Below are 18,085 nucleotides of genomic sequence, written 5' to 3' on the forward strand. Positions count from 1 at the left end.
TATAATTATTTTTAAAAGGTTATATGTTTGGGATTTTGGGTAAAGGGGTATTTTTAGGGTTCAGGGTCAGTTTTCAGTTTTTGGGTAAAGGGGTATTTTTAGGGTTCTGGGTCAGTTTTCAGTTTTTGGGTAAAGGGGTATTTTTAGGGTTCAGGGTCAGTTTTCAGTTTTTGGGGTAAAGGGGTATTTTTAGGGTTCAGGGTCAGTTTTCAGTTTTTGGGGTAAAGGGGTATTATTAGGGATCAGGGTCAGTTTTCAGTTTTTAGGTAAAGGGGTATTTTTAGGGTTCAGGGTCAGTTTTCAGTTTTTGGGTAAAGGGGTATTTTTAGGGTTCAGGGTCAGTTTTCAGTTTTTGGGTAAAGGGGTATTTTTAGGGTTCAGGGTCAGTTTTCAGTTTTTGGGGTAAAGGGGTATTTTAAGGGTTCAGGGTCAGTTTTCAGTTTTTGGGTAAAGGGGTATTTTTAGGGTTCAGGGTCAGTTTTCAGTTTTTGGGGTAAAGGGGTATTTTTAGGGGTCAGTTTTCAGTTTTTGGGGTAAAGGGGTATTTTTAGGGTTCAGGGTCAGTTTTCAGTTTTTGGGGTAAAGGGGTATTTTTAGGGTTCAGGGTCAGTTTTCAGTTTTTGGGCAAAGGGGTATTTTTAGGGTTCAGGGTCAGTTTTCAGTTTTTGGGGTAAAGGGGTATTTTTAGGGTTCAGGGTCAGTTTTCGGGTAAAGGGGTATTTTTAGTGTTCAGGGTCAGTTTTCAGTTTATGGGTAAAGGGGTATTTTTAGGGTTCAGGGTCAGTTTTGGGTTTTTGGGGTACAGGGGTACTTTGTAAAAATAAAGTAAAATTACATTTAAATTAAATTTATTTAATAAAATTAAATTATATTAAATTATATTATAATATTTTTTATTAATTTATATTCAAAAAATTATTATATACCTACCAATACTTACGTTGTAATGGTATGCGTTGTAAAGGTATATGCGTTGTAAAATCTTGCGTTGTAAATGTATGCGTTGTAAAAGTTTTTGCGTTGTAAAAGTTTTGTTGTAATGGTAGGCGTTGTAAAAGTATGCGTTGTAACGTCATACATCCCTGGAGTGGGAATAGTAATTTTAACCTCTACGCTATCCAGCGCTTTCCCTACTGTTGCACCCACTGGAGTGGGAGTAGTAAATTTGACCTCTACGCTATCCAACACTTTTGCTAATGTTGAACTCACTATAGTTGTAACAATAAATTTTAAACATTTTCTAAAATGTTATATATGTTTATTTAATAATATGTTTATATATATATATATATATGTGTGTGTAATTTTTGTTGATATAATTTTTTTAATTATATAAATTATTTATTAAAATTACATTTTTTTATTAATTATTTCTAAGTTTATATTAAATATATTTATTACTATATTAGTTTTAACTTAATTTTAAGACATTTAAAAAAATCGATATTTTGACAGTCTATATTTTTGTAAGTCGATATTTTGGAGTCGATATTTTGGTACTTACCTGTTTGAAGATAGGGAGTCGATATTTTGTCAATCGATATTTTTTACTCGATATTTGTGTATCTCGATATTTGTGTCGTCGATATTATGTCAGTGATCCAGAGACGCTATTTTGCAGGCCTCGAGAGTGGGTGGACCCGTCAAGTTTGAGAATACTACAGTGAGCTTCTACCCGGACGTCACTCAATCTGTCCAAAAACAACGATTGGGCTTTCAAGGAGTAAAAAGGCGGATGCGAGACATGGATTTGAAGTACGCTATGCTCTTCCCTGCACGGTTGCGGGTCGAATATGAGGACAAGGCCTTTTTCTTTGACCGCCCAGATGTGGTTAGTGACTGGCTTGACACTCTGCCCGTGAGAAGAGATCCGGCAGACCGCTCTGGGGGTACGGAAGACGGCGGATCGGCGCAAGAATAAGGAATATTGACTAGGTTCCCTGAACTATTGCATAGTGTACTGCTGGGGGTCGCATATCGTATGTATAAATGTGTTTTGCTGCTACTACGAGGTGGCGGGAGGGACAGGGACTCGTCCTCCTCTGTGGTTTCTTTTTGTAGACTAGTTAGTGAATGGGGCGACAGGCACACTGCAAGTTGGGGTGGCTGATGGGCCAGACGCAGGGGTGCAGGGAGGGGGGTAGATGCTTGGTTTTCTGGTTGGGGGGCGGGGGTTGGGTGTTGGGGTTTGATTTGGTTTTACACAAGGTGCCGTATCGTTTGCTTATTGTCCGCTGGTGATGCGTCTTTCTCTGGGATGGGGTGGTGGTCACTATTGGGATGGGGGATAGGGGGTTGAGACTAATGTCATGGAACGTCAATGGTCTCGGGGACAGAATTAAAAGAGGGGTGGTTCTCCAACTACTCAAGAGAATGTCACCAGATGTGGTCCTGCTACAAGAGACACACCTTATAGAAAATTCCTGCTCAGCCATGAACAGACGAGGTTATCGTCTTGTCGCTCATTCGGGCTTCACCTCCGGGTCTCGGGGGTGGGGGTAATGATCAGGGGCTCCCTCCCCTTGGAAATTGACGAGGTGATTTATGATGACAGGGGACTTTATGCAGTAATAGTGGGCAGATGGGAGGGCAAGACCATACTTCTAATGTCTGTTTATGTCCCACCTGGTCTGCAATCGTCCACATTTGAAGATATCGGTAAAGTAATTCTGAATCTCCCGGAAGGATTCCTGATAGTGGGTGGTGACTTTAATTCGGTTGTTTGTGGGAGGGAAGATCGTTATCCACCTAGGGACCTGCCAGGATCAAAGGCTTGGCTGAGTAGGCTTATGGACACTTTGGGATTAGTAGATTGTTGGCGCTTGCTACACCCCGGGCAGACACAATATACCTTCCACTCCGGGGCACATGGCAGGCTCTCTAGGCTTGATTATGTACTGATGCCAGCGGCGCAGGCCATGATGGTTAAGGAGGTTAGACATCTGCCTCGTGGCATTTCAGATCACTACCCGCTACTCATGGTGTTGGATACTGGTGTTGGAGCAGAAGGGAGGTTAGCTCCCATAAATCCATGGTACCTCCGCAACCCTAGGACCCGTGCAGCATTGGTTAAGTCTATAGAGCACTATTTACTTGAAAACTTGGGGTCAGTGTCTTCTGCTGTTTCACGTTGGGAGGCTTTCAAAACAGTTATCCGTGGGCAGGCTTTGTCGTTGATTTCCTGTGCCAAGAGGAGTAAACATGAAGAAGTAATCCGACTTGAATCCGAAATAGACGAGTTGGAAGAAGATTTGGAACATGATGTTACTCAGGAGAAATTTCATGCTCTTAGTCTCAAACAGAGTGATTATAAAGCACTGGTCACTGACACTGCCAGATCCATGAGTAGAGAGCAGCAGGGGCGTTTGTATGATGTTGGGGATAAGGCAGGTAAATTGATTGCATGGCTGGACAAGAAGGAGAGAGCGAGTCGGGTGGTTCCGGTGATTGAAAGTCAGAGTGGTATGAGAGTTACTGACCCAGTGGAAATAGTGGAACGCTTCGCAGAATATTATCAGGGGGTTTATTCTCCCGTATCGGACAGACCCGAAGAGGACTGGCACTTTTTGTTGCGAGACATAGCTTTACCCCGCCTAGCTGACGAAGACAGGGAATTGATGGATGCTGTACTGACTGCGTCCCTACGGACGCTTGTGCTCCCCGCAGCCTGAGCCCCTCAGAAGGAACATCGCGCTGCTGCCTGCCTGCACGGAAAGAGATCGCTCGCAGCGCCTGGTATCGCTTTTGGCCACTTTAGACATTTATTTGAGTACAGTGGCTGCGCACTCGGCGCCAGAATTAATTTGCCTATTGCTGCGCACTGTAGACTTTGCTGTGTGGGGTAAAGAGAAGTGTTTTGCGAGTGTTTGTGACTGTGCTATACTCCGGCTGTGCCCCAGTCTCGTTTCAGGGACAGGGCTGCCATTTTGGGACTTTGTTTACCTCCGTGAGCCCGTGCCTCCTCCCAGATCCCGCCTCCCAGCTGACCCGCCCACACTCCACCCCCCTCCACTATCCATTTATGACAGATGTCCCAACGCGCAGCGTCCACGCGCTGCGGCCGCGCCGAAGGTTCGCCAAAGGTAAGCCCGTCTGCGCCCGTCCGCGCCTTGACCGCGCCCAGCGCCTGTCCCCCTGGCCCCCGCCGCTCCCAACCCTCTATAATCACATATGATGCCGCTACTCTCCTTGCCCTCAACCCCGGACGTTCTCCTCTATGCTGCGAAGCCACTCCAGGACGTACTCACGGCCCATTCGCCTGCCTCTCCTGCAAGTTCAACTGCTTCAGGACCCTCACCAAATCCACGTCCTCCAAACACAACTCCAACCGCCTTAATTGCATCCTGCTCAACACCCGCTCGGTCCACAGACATGCAACAGAACTCTGGGACCTAATCGACACTGCGTCACCTGACATCGCCTTCCTTACTGAAACATGGATGAACACATCATCTGCTCCCGACATCGCCATAGCCATACCGGACGCTTACAAAATTATCCGAAAAGACCGCATCAATCAAACAGGAGGAGGCATCGCCATCGTCCACAGAAACACCATCAAAATCACAACCAGCTCCGACGACAATCTTGCAACCGCCGAACACCTCCACTTCCAGATCCACACCGACCCCAGGACCACACTTAGAGGCACCCTCATTTACAGGCCTCCAGGCACCCGCACTCAATTCAGCGATGACATCACGGACTTCGTCAGCCCACACGCCCTCTCCTCCGAAAACTACATTCTTCTAGGAGACTTCAACTACCACCTTGAAAACAAACACGACAACAACACCACCACCCTTCTGGACAACCTGGCCAATCTGGGACTCAAACAACTTGTTGACACCCCCACTCACACAGCCGGACACACGCTCGACCCTATCTTCACCTCCAGCAAACACATCTCCTTCGATCACACTACAGCTCTCCACTGGACGGATCACAGTTGTGTTCACTTCAGCTACAAAACCACCCTGACCCACAACCGTCCACAACCGATTCCTCTGAGAAACTGGAACAAAATCACCACCGACCAACTCCTCACATCACTCAGCCAAAACCCTCCCACCCTCTCATTGGACCCAGACCAAGCGGCCACAAACCTCAGGCATTGGATTACCCTCAGTGCGGACGAATTAGCACCCCTGAAAAAGCACCAGATGAAATCATCCAGCAAAAAAGCTCCCTGGTTCAATGACGAACTTAAAATATCCAAGAAGCTATGCCGCACCATAGAGAAGAACTGGAGAAAATACCCAACCTCAGACAACATGGCCTCCCTCAAGACAGCCACCCGCAAACACCACCAACTGATCCGATCCGCCAAGAAATCAGCACTCAAGGATCGTCTTGACAACAACACTCATAACAGCAAGGAACTCTTCAATATCGTCAAAGAATTCACCAACCCCACCGCAGCAACTAACGACCTCACCCCCTCCCAAGATCTCTGCAATGCGCTATCCTCCTTCTTCTACAACAAAATTGCCGACATCCACAACAGCTTCGAGAACTCTCCCAGCGATCAACCTGCCCCACCCCCTTCAGATCCTACTCCTCCAACTAACATCCTCAGCGCCTGGAACCCAATCACCACTGAAGACACCACTCACCTCATGAACTCAATCCACTCTGGCTCGCCTTCTGACCCCTGTCCCCACCACATCTTCAACAAAGCTGATTCCATCATCGCACCCCAACTCCGCGATGTCATCAACTGCTCTTTCAACTCTGCCACCTTTCCAGAGAGCTGGAAACACGCCAAACTCAGCGCCCTTCTGAAGAAACCCACAGCGGACCCTTCAGAACTGAAAAACTACCGACCCATATCCCTCCTACCTTTCCCATCCAAAGTAATCGAGAAACCGTCAACAACCAGCTCACCACCTTCCTTGAATCCAACAACTCCCTCGATCCATCTCAATCCGGGTTTCGAGCCAAACACAGCACCGAAACCGCCCTCATTGCAGCGACCGACGACATCCGAGCACTCCTGGACAACGGAGAAACAGTGGCCCTCATCCTACTCGACCTTTCCGCCGCTTTCGACACCGTCTGCCACAGCACCCTTATACATCGACTCAGCAACATCGGCATACAAGGAAAAGCCTTGGACTGGATCATCTCATTCCTCGCTGGAAGAACTCAAAGAGTCCGACTTCCCCCATTCTACTCAGAGGCCACCGAAGTCATCTGCGGCGTACCTCAAGGATCCTCACTCAGTCCCACCCTCTTCAACGTCTACATGAGTCCTCTCGCCTCCATCGCGCGTCAACACAACCTCAACATCATCTCTTACGCCGACGACACCCAGCTAATCCTTTCCCTCACCAAAGACCGCAACACAACCAAAACCAATCTTCACGAACGCATGAAAGAAGTTGCCGAATGGATGAAACAGAGCCGCCTAAAACTCAACTCAGACAAAACGGAGGTGCTCATCCTAGGACCTTCACCCTCAGCTTGGGACGAATCCTGGTGGCCTTCAGCTCTGGGCATAGCACCCACTCCCACAGACCATGCACGTAACCTTGGCTTCATCCTAGACTCCTCTCTCTCGATGTCCAGACAAGTCAACGCCGTCTCGTCCTCCTGCTTCAACGTACTTCGCATCCTCAAAAAGATCTTCCGCTGGATCCCCCTCGAGACAAGAAAGACTGTCACCCACGCACTGGTCACGAGTCGACTGGATTATGGTAACACACTTTACGCCGGAATCACAACAAAATTACAGAAAAAACTCCAGCGCATCCAAAACGCGTCAGCGAGACTCATATTAGACATCCCGCGCCAAGATCACATCACCGGACATCTAAAAGACCTCCACTGGCTTCCCGTCAACAAAAGAATTACCTTCCGCCTTCTCACCCACGCACACAAGGCCCTCTACAATCTAGGACCCGAATGCTTCAACACTCGATTGTCCTTCTACAAACCCACCCGCCAACTAAGATCGTCCAACCAAGCCCTCGCCGCAGTCCCGCGCATCCGGAAATCCACCATGGGTGGCAGATCCTTCTCCTTCCTGGCTGCCAAGACCTGGAACTCACTCCCCACCCACCTCCGCCTTAATCAGAACCACATCTCATTCAGAAAAGAACTGAAAACCTGGCTATTCGACAAATAAGTTAACCCCTTCCCCTAGCGCCTTGAGACCCTCTGGGTGAGTAGTGCGCTATACAAATACCTGAACTTGAACTTGAACTTGAACTTGACTGCTGATGAGATTGCGCTGGCGATCCGTTCAGTGCGTTCAGTCAAAGCGATGGGACCAAACGGCCTCCCCATTGAACTTTACAAACTAAGACCCGACAAGATAGCGCCATATCGCCGGGCTATGTTTCTTGAATCGCGTGATGAGGGCCTCCCCCCCGTGATTAAAGGCTCGCAACCATTGTAGTTATCCACAAAGAGGGAAAGCCGCGAGAACATTGTACATCCTATAGGCCCATTTCACTTTTGAACGCCGAGCCTAAGATTCTGGCTAAGGTTCTGGTGAATCGCCTGATAAGAGTCATTGGTGATTTAGTTCATCCTGATGAGTCCGGCTTTATTCCACAACGCAATACCACACTCAACATGCGGCGTCTCTATGGAGTCCTCGCGAGAGTGGCGTCCATACGTGAGACGGCCATCTTGGCATCCCTGGATGCAACGATGGCCTTCGATACGGTGGAGTGGCCATACCTTTGGGCCGCGCTCGCAGGGTTTAGTTTCGGCCCGGGATTTATAAGATGGGTAAAACTGTTATACGAGGAGCCGCTGGCCCAGGGAGTGGTGAATGGCAAAGTCTCTGGCCCCTTTGTACTGGGGAGAGGCACGCGACAGGGATGCCCGTTGTCCCCTTTCCTCTTTGCTCTGGCCTTGGAACCGCTCGCTGCCTGGCTGCCTTGGCAGCCCTCGATGAGGGGTATTAGCTGGACCCCGGAGTTTGAGGATCGCATTTCGCTCTAAGCTGACGACATCCTTTTATATCTTTGTAAATCACCCCCCAGCAGTGTCTGGGAGAACTATGGCCTCCTTAGTCATAGTGCATGTGAGGCATTGATGGCATGCTGGGTGGCATGTGGATAGGGGGGACAGGTTTGCTATGAAAGAAATCACTTATTTAGTGGAATGAGAATGTGGGGATGATTGTGTAACAATAATAAATGCATGGGGCTAGTGGCAGACTGTATGAAAGGAAGGGCTATTTGTATTTAAAGAATGTAAATCGAGAGAAGATTTCTGGTATCTAAAGTCCAAAGACAATAGAAACAGAGAAAGGACCGACATCATTATTCTATGACATAAAAGCCTTTGGCTGGGGAAATTTCAGCAGAACAGATGGCTCACTGTTACTTCACAGGGGCTTTGTGTGAGTTTTGACCAGGGTTCAAACCCTACCTCGGGAAATTATTTTTTAATATTATTTTTATTTTTTTAGACAATTTATTTATTTTAGCAGAGTGAAACATAGTCCTTTGGAAATGCTCAACTGATAATAATGAAGAAAATCTATGGCATATGTCACATCAAATGTGGCATATGCCACATGACAGAGTGACACGTGTCACATGCCAGACTTGGGCTCCAACCTCTACTGCTCAGGAGCGCGCCTAGGGTTTTACCTTGCAAACTGCGGCAAAGCTGCTCGTCTCCCCTGGAGTTCGCTTAGTTGGGGTAGCTGCTTCCTGTGCAGGCCACGGGAGCCTTCTTGGCGCTACGGGCAGAGCGTGGCTCGGCAGGCACTATGGACACGGTTGGTCTCCATACAGCTCACAGCCTCCGTGTTCACTCTCTGCTCTTCCGCAGATACGGCAGCTGTTGAACGCTTGTTGTAGGCTCATTGCCCACGCGGGTGCAGGTGCCGGAGAAGCTCGGAGGGGGGCGTATCCTCCTTCTTTTCAGCAAGAGACAGCGGCTGGGCTCCTCACGCTCTGTATGTACTGCGACACGTGTCTTCCATGTCCTCGTAGACAGGAAATGTTCCGCTGGCAGCCGGGCTGCCCTAGACAGAGGCTAGACTGTGCCTCAGGCCGGCGGGTTAAGGAGTTGCCAGTGCACGCACGGGTGTCGACCCTCTCGTCGCCAGTGTAGTGTTGGGCCTCAGGCCCACATGAGGCAATAACAGACACGAACACCAGAGGTTAGGATACTAGATAACTGGCCTCGAGCACGTGCGCTCGGCCCCTTTTATTGACCGGGTCACCTGACTCGTGACGCCGGTGGTGGGTGGGTGTACAGTGTAGGTTACACTTTCAGAAACACTAGAACGTGTCCAGCAGGACACTACACCCCCTTCGCCATATTCGAATGCCATAAATTCACCCCTGTCGCCTGATTGGCTCCTGAGGACAATTCCACATGATGGCTGACTTTTCTAGGTGAGAAAATCTATTTACAAGTGCAAGCAGATCCCCTTAAGAATCAAGCAAGGTATGAACATGTAAAGCGTTGTACTTGAACTCTGGATCCTGTTTGACTGCAGCTTATCTTCGTGTTTGCTTATAGTAGTTGTGTAAATTAATAGGTATGATGCTTTTGTAAAATAAAAAAATTAAAAAATGTACTTTCCATCTGTCCGTACATATCAAGTGCAGGTCGAAATTACAGTACTAAAAGTTTGTGCAGTATATCTTTTTGTGCATAGCGCATGTAAAGAAGGCAGGGTGTTGCACAGCAGTAGTTGCTGAAGTTTCGGATTAGTGCAAAGCGGTTGCCGCTCAACTTCACGTCACACAACTTGTGTCTACAGCCATAACTGTTGTCTTCAGTTAAAACTGCTCACCAGCACTTTTCCTAGCAGTATCTAGGCAGAATCCTGATGCAAATACCCCGCCACACAGTTTAAATACTAATTCCCAAATAAATATTCCACAATAAGCGGACGCTTGATTCATTTTTAGGTGGAACAGAGTTAGAAATAAACAACTTGGGGCTTTGGACACCAATGGAGTCAAATCTAAATGTTGTAATACCATGATAAAACAAAGGTTTCTCGTTCTGAAAAAAAATAAAAAATTTGAGAGGATAATTGAATTGAAGGCATCTGGCGAAGATGAATAACTGTCTATCAGTAAGTTCATTAATCATTTGTGCACCTGGAGAAATCTACTGAAGAGGATACCAACGATGCCTTGGTGGTTGTGATAAAATTGAACATGCTCTATGAGAGTTACTATGTTCGCGGAGTTTTGCTACGCGGAACTCAGTGAAGTTCTAAAAAAAGTCAGCGAATTTCCACAAGTGGCAGGGTGCAGTGCGAACTGCAGTTTGTGCTGGAATTTCTGCCGCTTGGGTAGAAATTCTACCCGAGCGGCAGCTCGCGCTCGCGAACATACTGTTCGGGTCCGTGAGCGGGGAAAAAACTCTGCTGCACATCGCGAAGCGGAGTTTTCTGCACTCTGCGAGCTCTGCAGAGTGCAGAGTGCAGAAAACTCAGCGAACGGAGCGAAGTTCACCGCCCAGGCCTACTAATGAGTGTAAGAAATAAGGGTTGCTACTCAACCTCTTCTTAAGTCTCAAAAGCAGGAATCACATCTTTGTTGACACAGATGGGCTACCTTCAGATAAGGCTGTGATAGATGGCCCTAAATCAGGGTCCTCACTCCAGGGACCTTTTCACAAAGGCATTTTGGAGTATGTTTAGTAGTACTCTTTCACATGCTCTTACATGACTTTATGAACTGGCTCCAAACATCTAAAGTCTGACTATTAAGTGAGTTTTCTTTTAAGAGTAATGCACACAGAATGGTCTGTACGCACTGTTTAGTTTTACTAATAGGGAGTTGGGCATTTCGGAGCGGATTCACAAAGGCATGTAGGGATACATAAAAGAATAATCCTGTAGGGCTCCTTCCCATATACTAATCTTCTCTTCAGTGAATCAGCTCTGCTGTTAATCAGGAACATGCGCAGAACTTGGTCTGAGCCAGATCCCAAGCAGAGATACACTAATGCTAAGTAGAAGTGTGAGCTCAGAGATGGATATAGTTGTGCCCAAATATACCTAAAATAACAGGGAATAATGCCACACTCTTGGGATTTGTGGTATCCAAAAAAGAGTAAAAACTACTGGACAAGTATGGAACAGCCTGAAAATTTAATATGGTGCTTACTGGAGGAGACTAGGGCAAATGCTGACCACTGCTATTATCGCTAGGGAACTCTTGGAGAGCAATATAGCAAAGAAATGCCTATGTATTTAAAAAAAAAAAAGTTGAGGCATTCTGACCTGGAGAATTATAAGAAGGATTCCACTTGTCACTATTGTACTAGAGTATATCTGGCTTTCACCACTGGCTGAATACAATTCTTTCAGATACTGATGTTGCAAGATGTCTTGAAAAATAATTGTGGACTACCTGTCGCTTTAGACGTCAAAATACTATTAAGTTAGACCTCGCCAACATAATATACTAATATAAAAAATGCATAGAAGGCAGGAAGAGTAAGTGCATCCCTAGTGAAATGGGTCCATCTGGGTGCATGGACTTCATTGATCACATTTTCAGTTGACTGTGAAAACGGATTCTAATCAGACCTCGAAAAACCTACTTGCCCACTCACAATTGCGAGTGAAATGTTAACAGATCAAGCTATTTTTAGCAACCACTAATCCCATGAGTGAATTTAGGCTGGAAAAGAACAGATGTTCTGTTGATGTAGAAGGTGAATGAGCAATAAAGGTGCCATTAATTCATGTTTTTATCTTGATACATTTGCTGTCTGTTCAAGGAATGAGATCAAATGTCAGTTTGTCTTTTTACTAACTGCTGCGTGGAAAATTGAGTTTATTTTCTCTCTCTTACTAGAATTAGAGTTTTTTGTCTAGTAATCTGTCAGTTATTTTTCTCTAACACATGACATTTAAATAAATAGCCTGTTAATTAATATTTCAAAATATATCGGGAATTATGAAAGCACATTTCTTTTGTAATTAAGAAGTGTGGGAAAACAAAGAGGTAAATAGGGGCAAAACAAATCATAACACTTTACTTGGTGATATGGAAATGGCACATATTTGCAGAAACTTTTTCCAAACAATATTGTTTGTGCACTATAAACTTTTATCAGTAAAACTATGTCAGTGAGAATGTTTCTGGCCTTTTCAATGTAAATCCTGCTGATTACAAATGATAGTGTGCTAACACTTCATGCTTTAATTATGTATTTATTAAAAGTGATAGTTTTTCAACATGATTTGAGAAACATTCCTGCACCCGCCCTGATGACAATGCAACTAATGAACTAAGAGGCAAGTCAGGGGTCATGTGTATCATGTGGCTAGATTTGTATTATATATATTAACAATTTAGTCTATTAAATTAAACAAAAGAGATTTTTGTACAACAGACGTGCTGAACTCACACATTTGAAGGTGCAGTCATATGTGATAATGAAGAAAATGTTGGCTCAATGAATTTAAATATTTGCATACAATCAAATCATTTGAAACCAGTTTATCAGTTAAGAGAATTACAAATAGGTTGAGTAGATTATTTAAGTCACTAGACCTGCAGGTCTAGTAACATTTTAATGATTTTCTGAGGCCTGCTAATATTCTTCATCCTCTGTTATTATAAGGGAGCCTTAAACATAAATTGATGTTATGTTCTTCCTTGACCTATTCCTTTCTCGTTTCTAAGTGCAGAAATTGTCTTTACGAGAGTCTTCTTGAGGCATCAACTATCGTGTTTCTTTTGGCTTTAAATAAGCCATCAAACATCAAGGTCAGACATCAACCTGAGATCACCCAAATCTAATATATACATCTGGACATCAGTCTCAGGCGCTTTATGCTCCAATAGCAGCATTAAGCACCGCCCTTGGAATAAACACCAAATATCAGTCTCCCTCAGACTACCTCTCAAGTTTCAGCCTTGGGGTGAGCACAGCTCAGTCGTATCAACATTATGCTTCAGTCTCAGATTAATCATCCAATATTACCAAAAACCTCGGATGGTCTTTCAAATATTTGTAGATATCATCCTCCGATCAGCTGTCAAAATGGAGCTTCAAAAAGCGTTGGAAAATCCCCACCAATGCTGGGCATCAATTTCAGATCTTCAGTTCACCCTAAGTTGGCAGGGTAGGCCCAGACGTGGGTCCCTTGCTCACTTTGCCACTTGAATCAAGCTAGCCTGGCTGATGACGGCTGATTAGCCACAAACCGGTCCCAGGATGCTTGTTTCCGGTCCAGGAAAGACATGGCTTGGCAGTTCGGGCTGGACTGTTCCCATGAGGCACAGGGTCAGACTGATTTGCATATGGCCATGTCTGAACTGGGGTGGCGGAGTAAGCTGAAGAATGATGATGGATTAAACCCAGATCAGTTGACTGGGGGTGAATGCTTGCAATGTTCAACACTCCGTCCATCACCCCCTTTGGTTTTGCTTTGTTTGGCCTAAGTTGGCAGGGTATGCCCAGACGTGGGTCCCTTGCTCACTTTGCTACTGGATTCAAGCTAGCCTGGCTGATGACGGCTGATTAGCCAGATACCAGTCACAGGAAGCTTGTTTCCGGTCCAGGGAAGACATGGCTTGGCAGTTCAGGCTGGACTGTTCCCATGAGGCACAGGGTCAGACTGATTTGCATATGGCCATGTCTGAACTGGGGTGGAGGAGTGAGCTAAAGAATGATGATGGATTAAACCCAGATCAGTTGACTGGGGGTGAGTGCTTGCAATGTTCAACACTCCATCCATCTTCCCCTTTGGTTTTGATCAGTTTCAGATCAACCATCATCAATCAGTCCAATATCACTCTCAGGTCTGGCATCAACCTCAGAGTTGTAAAGTAAATATCACCTTCAGATCAGCAATTAGCATAAATCTCAAAATATATACTCCAAAATCACTCCAGCTGTAAATAAGACTTCAGATCCCTTGTTGGACATCATCCTGACATCAGCTATCCTCAATCAGGCATCTGAAGTTGTTCTCTGATCAAATGTCACCCTTCAATATCAGCCTTTCATCTGCCACTAAACAACAGCCTGAGCCCTAAGTCTTAGATCAACCATGACCCATCAACCACAGGAATACCAGATATCTTAATTAATCAATACGATGTTGCTGCAGATCTACGTCACTTGCTATCAGATGTGCAAATACCCAAAATGCTAATATTTTTGGAATTAAAGATTACACAGCTTATTTGGCGCAGCTTGCCACTCACTCAGACATAGGTTCCATTTTAATTTCAGACCATGCTCCCGTCTTTGTAGATATTGACCTTATCCCCTTCTCTCCTCACTCAGGACGTTGGCGATTCAACAACTCTCTACTCCTCGACCCCACTTTCTGCACTCAATTTACAGCTTTTACCACTGAATTTTTTACACTCAATCACCTTCCTGACTCTCCCTTTGTCATGGTGTGGGATTCCTTTAAAGCGGCTGCCAGGGGTTTTATCATTAATTTCGTTTCTCAAAAGAAAAAGCAGTCTATCTCCAAGTCAACTCAACTTTTGGATAAAATTAAGAAATTGGAATATGCCTATTATCATTCTAATTCTGAATCTTCTCTTCGCGAACTTATTACTGCCAAATTTGATTTTAATAAATTTACCACCAATGCAGCCTCAAACTCTCTCTTGAAATGTAACTCTCGCTATTATGGTGGTCAAAACAAAATGGGTAAACTTTTAGCCAATTATCTCAAGATACGAAAGGAAAGAACCAAAATTGACTCTCTGCAAGGTCCGGCTGGTATTTCTCTGTTTAAAGACAAGGACATTTTATCTCAATTTGTTTCCTTTTATCAAACTTTATATACTCCTGAGTCTAGCCCTGATCCTACTGATCTTTTGGCCTATTTTCAAGATATCCCCTCCCCTCAATCCTCTCATGTTGATTTTACTTCATTAGATTTAGATATCTCTCTCTCTGAAATCTCTCATGCTGTCTCAATCCTTCGTCGTGGAAAAGCACCTGGACCTGATGGCTTTACCATTGAGTTCTACAATCATTTTTCCTCCCTTCTCCTACCTAAACTACTCTTGTTATTTCAATCCTTTGTGAATTCTGGATCCTCTCAGGGAACTTTCCAAGAAGCTTTAATTTGTTTAATCCCCAAACCAGACAAAGACCATACTTTGTGTAAAAACTATCGCCCCATCTCCCTGGTGAATACAGATTATAACATTTTCGCCAAAATTTTAGCTCTTATATTAGACCCTCTATTGCCAGAACTCATAGGCCCGGAGCAATCCGGTTTTGTAAAAGGTCGTTTATCATCTGACAATTCACGTGTTTTATTTAACATCTTGAGCAAAGCCCCCTCCCTTTCTACCCCTCTAGCTGCCATCTCCCTCGACGCCGAGAAGGCTTTTGACAGAATAGGTTGGGACTTTATGTTTCAAACTCTTCGTTGGTTCGGTTTTTCATCTAAATTCATTTCCCTCATTTCTTTACTTTACTCTAGCCCCCATGCTTCAATCTTTACTAATGGTGTAACTTCTGCTTATTTTCCCCTTAAAAGAGGTGTCCGCCAGGGATGCCCTCTATCTCCCCTTTTGTTTATTATAGCTTTAGAACCCTTTTTAACTAAGATTAGACTGGATGATTATGTTTAAAATCACTCCTGCCCCCTTCCTCCCCCAAGCCTCCACTGGTGTAGGGTTCTTCAGCGCTGGGATACCCCAGGGTGACTACGCGCTCTATAAAATTTTTTTAATAATAATAATAATGAAAATATTTCGGGTTTTCAATTTGGTTCTCACCAACAAGTCAAATTGTCGGTGTATGCTGATGATATTTTATTCTATTGTTCAAATCCTCACACTACCTTACCTTCCTTTCTTAACCAAGTTTCCTCCTTCTCTGCTGTCTCTGGCTATCGTCTCAATACGGACAAGTGCGAAATCCTGCCTTTAAATCCTCTCTGTCACAAACATCTCTTTGATGCCTCTGGCTTCTCTTGGCAACCCTCTAAGATTAAATATCTAGGTGTGTGGTTTGCTCCTCGTCTCTCTGACACCCTTAAGTTTAATTTTGAAGCCCTTACCAATAAGCTTAATGTATCTATCAATAGATGGAACCCTCTTTTTCTTTCTTGGTGGGGTCGCCTGGACTCCATCAAAATGATGCTAGCTCCTCTAGTCCTTTACTCCATTTCCATGATTCCCATTCGTATTCCGGATTTCTACTTCAAATCGATAGATTCTATTCTGCTAAAATTTCTATGGAAGGGTAAGAAGTCTCGAATAGCCCTTTCTGCTTTGAAAAAAGATAAATCCCTTGGTGGCGTTAAATTTCCTAATTTCAAACTTTATCATACCGCTTTTTCCTTAAAACAAGCACTGCGTTGGCTCTCTTCAGATCTCCCTTCTTATCCTCCTTTATGGTTAACATTAGAATCTTCTTTCCTTTCCCCTTATGAATTTAGTGAGGTTCTTTCCTTCTCCTCTAATGTTACTTCTCTCCGTTCCCCCATTATCTCTCACTCCCGAGCTCTTCTTCAACCTTATTTATTATCTTCTTACCCCTCTACCTCTTCTACTCACACTCAACCTATCTGGCATAATAAGCATCTTAAAATCCGTAATCGCTCAGTTTACTGGAAATCCTGGCATTCTCTTGGCTTAAAATGGGTCTCTCAACTTCTTTCTGATACTCAACCTCTCCCTTTCCACCATCTCCAAACTCAATTTTCGTTACCTTCATCTTCCTGTAAACAATATTTATCGCTAATTCCCTCCCTTACTCAATACCTTTCTTCACTTCCTACCACCAACCCTATCCCTGTCACTCATCTCTCGGTTTCTAATGCCCTCGACCATTCACTCTCTGCTTCCTTTCTCTATAAATCCATGCAATCTTCTACAGATCGCACTAAATCTAAGGTTGAGTTGGCTTGGGAAAAAGACTTGTCTCAAACATGGCCCTTCAAGTTGTGGGATAAACTTTGGTCTAAACTTCACAGTACATCCAGAGCTGCTAACACTACCCAAACCTTATTTTTTGTTTACAACCGTACTCTATTTACTCCATTCCTTCTGTCTTCTTTCTCCTCAGACACCCCCTCCACTTGTTGGTCCTGTCCATGCCCTTTGGCTGATCTGAAACATATGCTATTCGAATGTCCTCCCATTTTGCATTTCTGGCACTCGGTTTGGTCCCAACTTCAAAAGATTTTTAACTTTAATTTTTCCTTCTCCATTGTCCATGTTTTCCTAGGTTCACTTTCCCCTGTTTTCATTGATTCACCACAGAAATATAAATTATTGGATCTTTTCATTGCCATTGCATTACACCATATTACGTCACATTGGAAACAGGCTAACGATGTTTCCTTTAACGCCTGGTGGAACGCAGTTTGTTTTAACCATCGCTTAGACACTAACTTTGTTTCCCCTATTTCTTTAGCAATTAAGCGCGATCTCTTATGGATCCCCCTTACTGAATATTTATCCAGAATCACCAATCTCCCTCCCATTTCTTCCGTACGCAATGTTGAAGTTCAAAAACCACCGTAAATGCATTTCTTCTTAACCACTTTCAATGTGTTTAAATATTTTAAGTACCTATTTTCATATCACTTATACGTTTTTTATTACTCAGCTTGTTTACTTCATTTCCTTATGTTTAGGAGCAATGTTACTTATCCTCTTTTTATGTACAATTATATTCATCGGTTCTGCCATTTGTAAGAGAGTTTTCTTGTTTCACTTAACATATGATTGTTTTTTCATTTTCTGTCTTTGCTTCTTTATACTTCAATAAACTTCAAACTTAAAAAAAAGATTACACAGCTTATTGACGATTGTGCCACCAGTGCTTTGCAGGTCACTAATATGATATTTACAACCAATTAGAACAGGTAGTGATGGTACTTTGATTGCACTTGCCATGTGCCAATATGTTAGTAACCAGAACTGTACAGAAAAATCTTTTTTGATGTGGTGCTATGTGGTACAAATGGCTCATACTACCCTGAATGCATAATACACTTTGGCCATAGACCTCAGTGTTTAATATGAGAAACAAGTACAACAGCACTCCCTACAACAATCAAATGAATTGTTTTCACTCCTTTTAGTAGTTCACAGATCAAGCAGGTAAATGACAGGAGCCAAGTATTGTTTCATTGAAGCTTGTA

Source organism: Lissotriton helveticus, chromosome 6, assembly GCF_964261635.1.
Source record: "Lissotriton helveticus chromosome 6, aLisHel1.1, whole genome shotgun sequence".
In the NCBI taxonomy this organism is placed as follows: domain Eukaryota; kingdom Metazoa; phylum Chordata; class Amphibia; order Caudata; family Salamandridae; genus Lissotriton; species Lissotriton helveticus.